Source organism: Symphalangus syndactylus, chromosome 20, assembly GCF_028878055.3.
Source record: "Symphalangus syndactylus isolate Jambi chromosome 20, NHGRI_mSymSyn1-v2.1_pri, whole genome shotgun sequence".
Taxonomy (NCBI): domain Eukaryota; kingdom Metazoa; phylum Chordata; class Mammalia; order Primates; family Hylobatidae; genus Symphalangus; species Symphalangus syndactylus.
In genome coordinates this window covers 68,988,162-68,998,753 of record NC_072442.2, presented here as the reverse complement: position 1 = coordinate 68,998,753, position 10,592 = coordinate 68,988,162, and positions in this window count along the sequence as shown.

Here is a 10,592-nt window from a genome sequence, read left to right as displayed (position 1 = left end):
TGCTCAGCCTCATATACAAGTCTTGTACCTTGGTTAAATTTATTCCAAAGAATATTATTACTGTTGACTGTTTTTTGAGAGAGTCTCACACTGTCACCCAGGCTGGAATGCAGTGGCACAATCCTAGCTCTTCAGCATCAATCTCCTGGGCTCAAAAGATCCACCCACCCCAACCTCTAGAGTAACTGGAACTACATATGTGTGCAAGCACAGCCAGTTAACTTTTTAATATTTCTGTAGGGACAGTGTCTGGCTATGGTGCCCAGCTTTCATTCTAAAATTTTTAAAAATTCTAAAAGTTTAGCCATGAATCAGGCATAATTACTGTGATGGTTAATTTTAGGTGTCAACTTTACTAGATTAAGGGATACACAGAGAGCTGTTAAAGCACTATGTGTGGGTATGTCTGTGAAGGGGTTTTCAGAAGAGGTATCATACTGGTATAACACATCATGGCATATCGTAATACTGATATGACACCCACAAGACTGCTGTGACACCCGAAAGACTGATGTGAAGCCCACAAGATTCATGACACTCCTAAGACTCATATGACACCCATAATACTGACACGACACCTGTAAGGCTCATATGACATGATGGGACACCTGCAATACTGATATGACACACACAATACAGATAGGACACCCGAAATATTGATATGACACCCACAATACTGCTATCACACCCCTAAGACTCATGTGACACCCTCAATACTGATATTTCAGCCGCAATACGGATACAGCATCCAGACTCTCACGGGGTGCTTGGTACACAGCTTCCACTGACCTGAATTTAGATTGGGTTTGGCCTCTATAGTGAAGCTTGATGTCGTCTCTGCTTTACTGCCATGGTATTACTGTGGTTGTTTATAATTTACTTTACAGTAACTTCATACTTCTAGGAATCTTGCAATAGCAGTGTAAAGTGTAACTTATCCCTCCTCTTAGATTCCTCGGCAGTTACAGCAACTCCACACAAAAGAGTCCAGTGTATTTTACCAAAGCAAAGACAGCCTCCCAGCTAACCACCACATAACCCCCAAATCAGGAAATACAAGGTCTCTACCTGACAATCCAATCCACAGGCCCATTGCACTTCACTGCCTGCCCCAACTGGGAGAAAGGGTCTCTTTCCATTTTGGTTGGGTTTTCCTTTTTCTGGAATGTTCCTGAGCTGTCCCTCAGTTTCACAACTTTGGCAGGTAACTCCAAGCTGGTTCTGCCCCGTGTTTCCTCCTGAGCAGATGCAGACCCTGTGTTCCCAGCGGAAACACCTCAGCCCAATGCTTGCTCTCCTCAGTGCCACCCACCAGAAAGAGCACAATCCACCTGCCCACAACTGCTGATCTCAACTTTATAATGGCAAAACTCTCATTTTCAAACTGAAGGTTCATCATGTCACTCTCTGATTTAACTTTTACAATGGGTTCCCACTGGCCTTAGAACAAGGACCACAGGACCGACCATGACCTCCACACACTGTGTGCTCCTGCATGCTGCGCTTTCCAAGGCATTCAACCCCAATGGCCTGCAGTCTCGTATGCTCTGTCTTACGGGGACACAGCAGCTGCCCTTTCCAAGGCATCCAACCCCAATGGCCTGCAGTCTCGTATGCTCTCTCTTACGGGCACACAGCAGCCTCCTGGGTGTCTCAAGTATTTAATGCATGTTCCCTCAAACCATTCACCCAATGTCCATCCACCCTTAGGAAATTGTCTAAGACACTGTCCAGCAAAATCCTTAAAGTCACAGCAGTTATGGTATCTAACAGTAGTAAATTTAATAATGTGGTTTTTCTAAAAACAAAACAATTATTTCTTAGCTAATCTGCAAGAATCACCCGCAATTTGTAGATCAAGGAAATAATAGTTTAATGGAACCAAAGTCCACGTATGGGATAATTAGGAAAGAAAAACGAAATCTCAGTGTTGAACAAAAGGCAAATGGCATGACTAATTACTGAAATTTAGTAAGAACACACTGGGCCGGGCATGGTGGCGCACGCTTCTAATCCCAGCACTTTGGGGAGGTCTGAGGCCAGCCTGGGCAACACGGCAAAACCTCGTCTCTACAAAAAAAATAAAAAATTAGCTGAGCACGGTTGTATACACCTGTAGTCCCAGCTACTCGGGAGGCTGAAGTGGGAGGATGGCTTGAGCCCAGGAGGATGCAGTGAGCCGAGAAGGTGCCACAGCACTCCAGCCTGGGCAATCGGGCCAGACCTTAGAAACACTCTCCTCTTGACTCTTCAGGGAGCCAGAGAATTCTCTCTTCTGCTGCCTCCTGTGTTTGAATATAAAACACAAAAATAAAAGCTTTGTGAAATAAATTTAACCAAGCCAAACAAAACACCTGAATAAAAGCTTTGTCTGGGAAACTTGCTCATCTTGATGTCAATTTCCATTACTGGAGAGCCAAGAAACTCTGGTCAGTAACAAATACCACTGACAGCTGGTTCCTGCAAAAGGTGTTGCGTTAAGCAGGAATTATTTTAAAATAATTAAAGCTTGTCATTGGGTCATAAGAAATTGTTTAATATAACAATTCCTTCTGGCCAGGCGCGGTGGCTCACGCTTGTAATCCCAGCACTTTGGGAGGCCGAGGCGGGCGGATCACGAGGTCAGAAGATCGAGACCACGGTGAAACCCCGTCTCTACTAAAAATACAAAAAAATTAGCCGGGCATGGTGGCAGGCGCCTGTAGTCCCAGCTACTCGGAGAGGCTGAGGCAGGAGAATGGCATGAACCCGGGAGGCGGAGCTTGCAGTGAGCCGAGATTGCGCCACTGCACTCCAGCCTGGGTGACAGAGCAAGACTCCATCTCAAAAAAAAAAAAAAAAAAAATTCCCTCAATTGAAAACAAGAAAAACTAAGAAGCATATTTTTAAAATATTATTGATGGAAACAAATAGCAGAAATACACAGGATTAAGAATTCTGTTGAAAACTAGAAAGAGATAAATTAGAAGTCAAATAAGAGAAACTTATTGGCCAGGCACGGTGGCTCATGACTGTAATCACAGTACTTTGGGAGGCCGAGGTGAGCGGATCAGCTGAGGTCAGGAGTTTGAGAACGGCATGGCCAACATGGCAAAACCCAGTCTCTACTAAAAATACAATAATCAGCTAGGCATGGTGGTGCAGACCTGTAATCCCAGCTACTCAAGAGGCTGAGGACGAATTGCTTGAACACAGGAGGCGGAGGCTGCAGTCAGCCGAGATCTCCACTGCACCACTGCACTCCAGCATGGGAGACAGAGCAAAACCCTGTCTCAAAAAACGAAAAATAAAAAAAAGGAGAAACTTATTGAATCAAACTGGAAACCGAGAGAAAATGGGTGCTTTCCTAGTAAAAATACACATTAACAAAATGGACTCTAAAATAAGGAAAATTTAAATACACCGATTAGCATAGAAAAGCTTGGAGTGACCCTTAGAGATCCCCATTAAAAAAGGACCCCAGGGGCAGGGCGTGGTGGCTCACACCTGTAATCCCAACACTTTGGGAGGACAAGGCGGGCAGATCACTTGAGGTAAGGAGTTTGAGACCAGCCTTGCCAACACGGTGAAACCCCACCTCTACTAAAAAAAACAAAAACAAAAAATTACCCCGGCATCATGGAACACACTTGTTGTCCCAGCTACTTTGGAGACTGAGGCAGGAGAATCGCTTGAGTCCAGGAAGCGGAGGTTGCAGTGAGCGGATATCGCGCCACTACACCCTAGCCTGGGCAACAGAGTGAGACTGCATCTCAAAAAAAAAGAAAAAGAAAAAAAGAAAAATACCACAGGGCCGGGCACAGTAGCTCACACCTGTATCCCCAGCACTTTGGGGAGGCCAAGGCAGGGGGATCACCTGAGGTCAGGAGTTCGAGACAAGCCTGACCAATATGGTGAAACCCCATCTCTACTAAAAATACAAAATTAGCCACATGCTTGTAATCCCAGCTACTTGGGAGGCTGAGGCAGAAGAATCGTTTGAACCCAGGAGTCAGAGGTTGCAGTGAGCCGAGATCTCACCATTGAACTCCAGCCTGGGAAAAAAGAGTGAAAATCTGTCTCAAAAAAAAAGGTGGGGGAGACCTTAGGCTGGGTGCAGTGGCTCACGCCTGTAATCCCAGCACTTTGGAAGGCTGATGTGTAAGGATCACTTGAGCCCAGGAGTTCAAGACAAACCTGAGCGACGTAAAGATCCTGCTTAAATTAGCAGGGCATGGTGGCTAGTGCCTATAGACCAAGCTACTTGGGAGGCTGAGGCAGGAGGATTGCTGGAGCCCAGGAGGTTGAGGCTGCAGTGAGCCATGATCACACCACTGCATTCCAGCCTGGGTGACACAGCAGGCTCTCTTAAAAAAAAATCAATAAATAAAAATGTAAAGGCTGGATGCAGTGGCTCATGCCTATGATCCCAACAATCTGGGAGGCAGAGGCAGGTGGATCACTTGAGATCAGGAGTTAGAGATCAGCCTGACCAACATGGTGAAACCCCATCTCTACTAAAAATACAAAATTAGCCAGGCATTCTGGTGCACACCTGTATCCCAGCTACTCAGGAGGCTGAGGTAGGAGAACTGCTTGAACCCAGTGTTGTATCCAGGAGAGTTAGTGAGAACGCCACACTTTGAGATGAATTAAGAGTGCTTTATTAAGCTGGCAGCCAAAGAGACGGCTAATGCTCAAAATTCTCTCGGCCATGAGGAAGGGGCTCGATTAACTTTTATACCTAGGTCTAGGAAGGGGAGGAGGACTCAAATGTAATAATTCTACAGAAGTAAAAACATGCAAGAATCAAAAGAATCAAAATGGTTACAAAGTGATAAACAACTTAAAAGACAAATGGTTACAAGAAGAGCAACGGTACCAGGTGCAAGCTTCTAAATCTTTCATTATAATTAGATACAGGGTCTATGCCGGACACAAACTCAAGGTTTTATGTTGTTATCTCTTGGAGAAAATTCCTGGGAACTTCCTACATTGTTGGTGTCAGTACCTTATCAGTTAATTGGGATCCTTTGAAATGCTGAGGATCTGTTTACCCAGGCCAACTCCTCACGGAAGGGGGTTGAGTGAGGAGCCCTAGTGTCTTGTAAATTAAGGGGTAGATTGGAATTTGTCCGGCTTTCCTAGCTAGAGAGAGTCTTATTTACATGAGAAGCAAGGCTAGGTGATTTAAGAGACAAGCAGGACAAAATTCAAAGTAACAAGTTGAAGTAAAAACAAGGTTAGGCATTTCACCGGGAGGCAGAGGTTGCAGTGAGCCAAGATCCGGACATTGCACTTCAGCCTGGGCAACAGGAGCTAAACTCCATCTCAAAAAACAAACAAAAAAATTTTAAAAAAAAAAGCAGCCAGGCATGGTGGCTCAGGACTACCTGCAATCCCAGCACTTTGGGAGGCCAAGGCGGGTGGATTACTTGAGGTCAGGAGTTCGAGACCAGCCTGGCCAACATGGTGAAACCCCACCTCTATTAAAAACACAAAATTAGCCCAGCGTGGTGATGCAGGCCTGTAATCCCAGCTACTCAGGAGGCTGATGCAGGAGAAGTGCTTGAACCCGGGAGGCGGAGGTTGCAGTGAGCTGAGGTCGCGCCACTGCAGTCCAGCCTAGGCAACAAAGTGAGACTCCATGTCAAAGAAAGAGGCTGGGCTCAGTGGCTCACACGTGTAATCCCAAAACTTTGGGAGGCCAAGGCGGGTGGATCACGAGGTCAGAAGATCAAGACCAGCCTGGCCAAGATGGTGAAACCCCATCTCTACTAAAAATACAAAAAAATTAGCTGGGCGTTGTGGCAGGCACCTGTAATCCTAGCTCTTGGGGAGGCTGAGACAGAGAATTGCTTCAACCTGGGAGGTGGAGGTTACAGTGAGCTGAGATCACGCCACTGCACTCCAGCCTGGGAGACAGAGCTAGACTCCATCTCAAAAAAAAAAAAAACACAAGAAAAAAAAAAGATAAGAAAAGGCACTGCAGGGCCATACGGGTTTACAGCTCAGTATTAAGTAACCTTAACGAAATCTGATTTTATTTAAAATGGTCAAGGCCAAGGGAAAAAACAGTAGTGACATTCTTCAATTAATTTTATGGTATCATGTCAAAGCTTGATATAGTTAATACATTTCAACTAACTTAGAATGAGAATGTTTATAAAACAGACGTTATTTTACGTACCATTACAAATACACTGCAAATTAAACAGACTTTCTCAACAAAAGAAAAACTGTTGTTGATGAGTTCACTTCCATTAGACACACACAATGGTTTTTTTGGTTTTTTTTTCATTTGTTTTTGTTTTTTGAGACAAGATCTCGCTCTGTTGCCCAGGGCTTGAGTGCAGTGGGGTGAGCATGATAATGTGCCTACTTTTCCATTTTCCATGTTGTTTCCACATGTTAACAAATGAGCCTGAAAACAAGGAGCACTGACCAGGCCAGGTGGGTCACGCCTGTAATCCCAGCACTTTGGGAGGCCGAGGTGGGTGGATCACCTGATGAGGTTGGGAGTTCGAGACCAGCCTGACCAACATGGAGAAACCCCGTTTCTTTTTTTTTTTTTTTTTTTTTTTTTGAGACGGAGTCTTGCTCTGTCACCCAGGCTGGAGTGCAGTGGCGCAATCTCGGCTCACTGCAAGCTCCGCCTCCCAGGTTCACGCCATTCTCCTGCCTCAGCCTCTCCGAGTAGCTGGGACTACAGGCGCCCGCCACCACGCCCGGCTAACTTTTTTGTATTTTTTTTTTTTTAGTAGAGACAGGGTTTCACCGTGGTCTCGATCTCCTGACCTCGTGATCCGCCCGCCTCGGCCTCCCAAAGTGCTGGGATTACAAGCGTGAGCCACCGCGCCCAGCCTGAGAAACCCCGTTTCTACTAAAAATACAAAATTAGCCGGGCGTGCTGGTGCATGCCTGTAATCCCAGCTACTTGAGAGGCTGAGGCAGGAGAATCGCTTGAACCCGGGAGGCGGAGGTTGTAGTGAGCCGAGATCGCGCCATTGCACTCCAACCTGGGAAACAAGAGTGAAGGTACGTCTCAAAAAACAAAACAAAACAAAATAAAAAAATGAGCACTGATCGGGGGTGCCTGTTTCCTCGACCTCAGGCTGTGGCGCCTGCCAGCCCCCAACATCCCGACCGCCCGACGGCGTCTCCGCGTTCCTCCTCCTCTCCCGGTACCAAGGTCACTCCCCAGAAACAAACTCGCATTCGTAACCGGCATCTTGTCCTGCGCTGGGGGTGACCCGCCCAAGCCGCCATGAAGGGACGCTCGCACGAAGTGAAGTCCAGGAACAAACAGCCCGAGGGGAAACGCGGCCGCGCTCGCTCCGCTGCACTCACAGCGGGGGCAGGAAGCCTTTTCCTCACCTTCGCCTCGGCGGCCCCAGGTGTCCCGGAGCTGCAGCAGCGTCTCCCTGTCCTCACAGCGGACGCGGCCCCAGGTGTCCCAAGCCCCGGCCCCTCCTGGGTGGGTCCTGAGGAGAGGAAGCTCCGTCCTCACAGTGGACCCCCCAGGACGCCGCAGTGCAGATCGGACACGGTTCGCGCGCGCGGCCCTCCGGGTTTGGCAGGGCCGGGCGCCCCCTCGCGGCAGTTCTGGGGAATCTCTGGAAATCAGCGTCTGATTTTTTCCAGGCCGTGATTTTGGAAATTTCAACTGAACTGGAGACCACCATCCCGTGCCTTGACCGGAACGCATGGAGATAGCAATCAAAGAGGATGGCCAGTTCACGCCTGTAATCCCAGCACTTTGGGAGGCCGAGTCGGGCGGATCACTTGAGATCAGGAAATCGAGACCATTCTGGCCAACATAGTAAAACCCCATCTCTACTAAAAATACAAAAATTATCTGGGCGTTGTGGCACAGGCCTGTAGTCCCAGCTACTCGGGAGGCTGAGGCAAGAGAATCCCTTGAACCCGGGAGGCGGAGGTTGCAGTGAGCCGAGATCGCGCCACTGCACTCCAGCCTGGCGACAGAGCGAGACTCAGTATCAAAAAAAAAGAAAAAGAAAAAAATAGAAGAAGGAAGAAAGTAAGGGGAAGGGGAAGGGAGAAGGAAGTTAAGAGGAGACTCCAGGCTAGGTGCAGTGGCTCACACGTGTAATCCCAGTACTGTGGGAGGCTGAGGTGTAAGGATCACTTGAGCCCAGGAGTTCAAGACAAACCTGAGCGACGTAAAGATCCTGTTGTCTGTGCCAAAATTTTGTTTGTTTGTTTTTTTGAGACGGAGTTTCACTCTCATTGCCCAGGCTGGAGTGCAATGGCGTGATCTTGGCTCACTGTAACCTCCACCTCCCGGGTTCAAACAATTCTCCTGCTTCAGCCTCCCGAGTAGCTGGGATTACAGGCACGCGCCACCATGCATGGCTAATTTTTGTATTTTTAGTACAGAACGGGTTTTGCCATGTTGACCAGGCTGGTCTCGAACTTCTGACCTCAGGTGATCCCCCCCCCCCCCCACCAAGGCCTCCCAAAGTCATTCACACCTGGGATTACAGGTGTGAGCCACCGTGCCCGGCCAAATTTTTTTTTTTTAATTAGCTGTGCATGGTGGCTGGTGCCTATACTCCTAACTACTTGGGAGGCTGAGGCCGGAGGATTGCTGAAGCCCAGGAGACCGAGGCTGCACTGAGCTGTGATCACACCACTGCACTCCAGCCTGGGTGATAGAGCAAGACCTTGTCTCTTAAAACAAAACAAAACAAACCAAAAAAAGGCTGGGCGTGGTGGCTCACGCCTGTAACCCCAGCACTTTGGGAGGCAGAGGCGGGTGGATCACCTGAGGTCAGGAGTTCGAGACCAGCCTGGCCCACATGAGGAAACCCCATCCCTACTAAAAATACAAAAATTAGTCAGATGTGGTGGTGGGCGCCTGTAATCCTAGCTACTCAGGAGGCTGAGGCAGGAGAATTGCTTAAACCCAAGAGGCGGAGGTTGCAGTGAGCCAAGATCGCACCACGCACTCCAGCCTGGGCGACAGAGCTACACTCTGTCTCAAAAAAAAAAAAAAGGGAAAAAAGAAGATGGCCAGTAGACAAAACTCAATTTATTTTCTTTCTTTTCTTTTTACTCTTAAAAATGGTCTCGCTCTGTCGCCCAGACTGGAGTTTAGTGCCATGAGCATGATAATGTGCTACTTTTCCATTTTCCTGTGTTGTTTCCACTACATTGACAAATAAGCCTTAAAACACCAAGCACTGGCCAGGCGAGATGGCTCATGCCTGTAATCCCAGCACTTTGCGAGGCTAAGGCGTGTGCATTGCCTGAGGTCAGGAGTTCGAGACCAGCCTGGCCAACATAGTGAAACCCGTCTCTACTAAAAATAGAAAAAATTAGCTGGGCGTGATGGCGGGTCCCTGTAATTCCAGCTACTCAGGAGGCTGAGGCAGAAGAATCGCTTGAACCCGGGAGGCGGAGGTTGCAGTGAGCCGAGATCGCGCCATTGCACTCCAGCCTGGGAAACTGAAGCAAAACTCCGCCTCAAAAAAAAAAAAACGAGCACTGATCAGGGAGCGTCTGTTTCATCGGCCTCAGGCTGTGGCCCCTGCCAGTCCCCAACCTCCCGACCGCCCGACGGCACAACGGCGTCTCCACGTTCTTCCTCTTCTCCCGGGACCAGGGTCTCTCCCCGGAAACAAAATCGCATCCGTAACCGGCATCTTGTCCTGTGCTGGGGGTGAGCCGCCCAAGCCTCCACGAAGGGACCCTCGTACAAAGTGAAGTCCGGATACAAATGGCCATACGGGAAATGCGCCGCGCTCGCTCCGCTGCACTCACAGCGGGGGCAGGAACCCTTTCTCTCACTTTCTCCTCGGCGGCCCCAGGTGTCCCAGAGCGTCTCCCTGTCCTCACAGCGGACGTGGCCCCAGGTGTCCCAAGCCCTGGCCCCTCCTGGGTGGGTGCTGAGAGGATGCTCCGTCCTCACAGTGGACGCCCCAGGACGCCGCCGTGAGGTTCGGACACGGTTCGCGCGCAGCCCTCCGGGTTTGGCAGGGCCGGGCGCCCCCTCACAGCAGCTCTGGAGAATCTCTGAAAATCAGCGTCTGGATTTTTCCAGGCCGAGATTTTGGAAATTTCAACTGAACTGGAGCCCGCCATCCCGTGCCTTGACGGGAATGCATTGAGATAGTAATCAAAGAAGATGGCCAGTTCACGCCTGTAATCCCAGCACTTTGAGAGGCTGAGGTGGGCGGATCACTTGAGGTCAGGTGTTCGAGACCAGCCTGGCCAACGTGGTGAACCCGCGTCTCTACTAAAAATACAAAAATTAGCAGGCATGATGGCGCGTGCCTGTAATCCCAGCTACTCTGGAAGCTGAGGCAGGAGAATCGCTTGAACCCGGGAGGCAGAGGCTGCAGTGAGCTGAGATTGTACCCTGCACTCCAGCCTGGGCAACAGAGCGAGACTCCTTCTCAAAAAAAAAAAAAAAAGAAAGAAAGAAAAAGATGATGGCCAGTAAACCAAACTAAATTGATTTTCTTTCTTTTCTTTTTAAGAGACAGGGTCTCGTTCTGTTACCCAGGCTTGAGGACAGTGGGATTATCACAGCTCCTGGGATCAGCTTCCAACTCCTGGGTTCTAGAGATTCTCCAACCTCAGCCTCC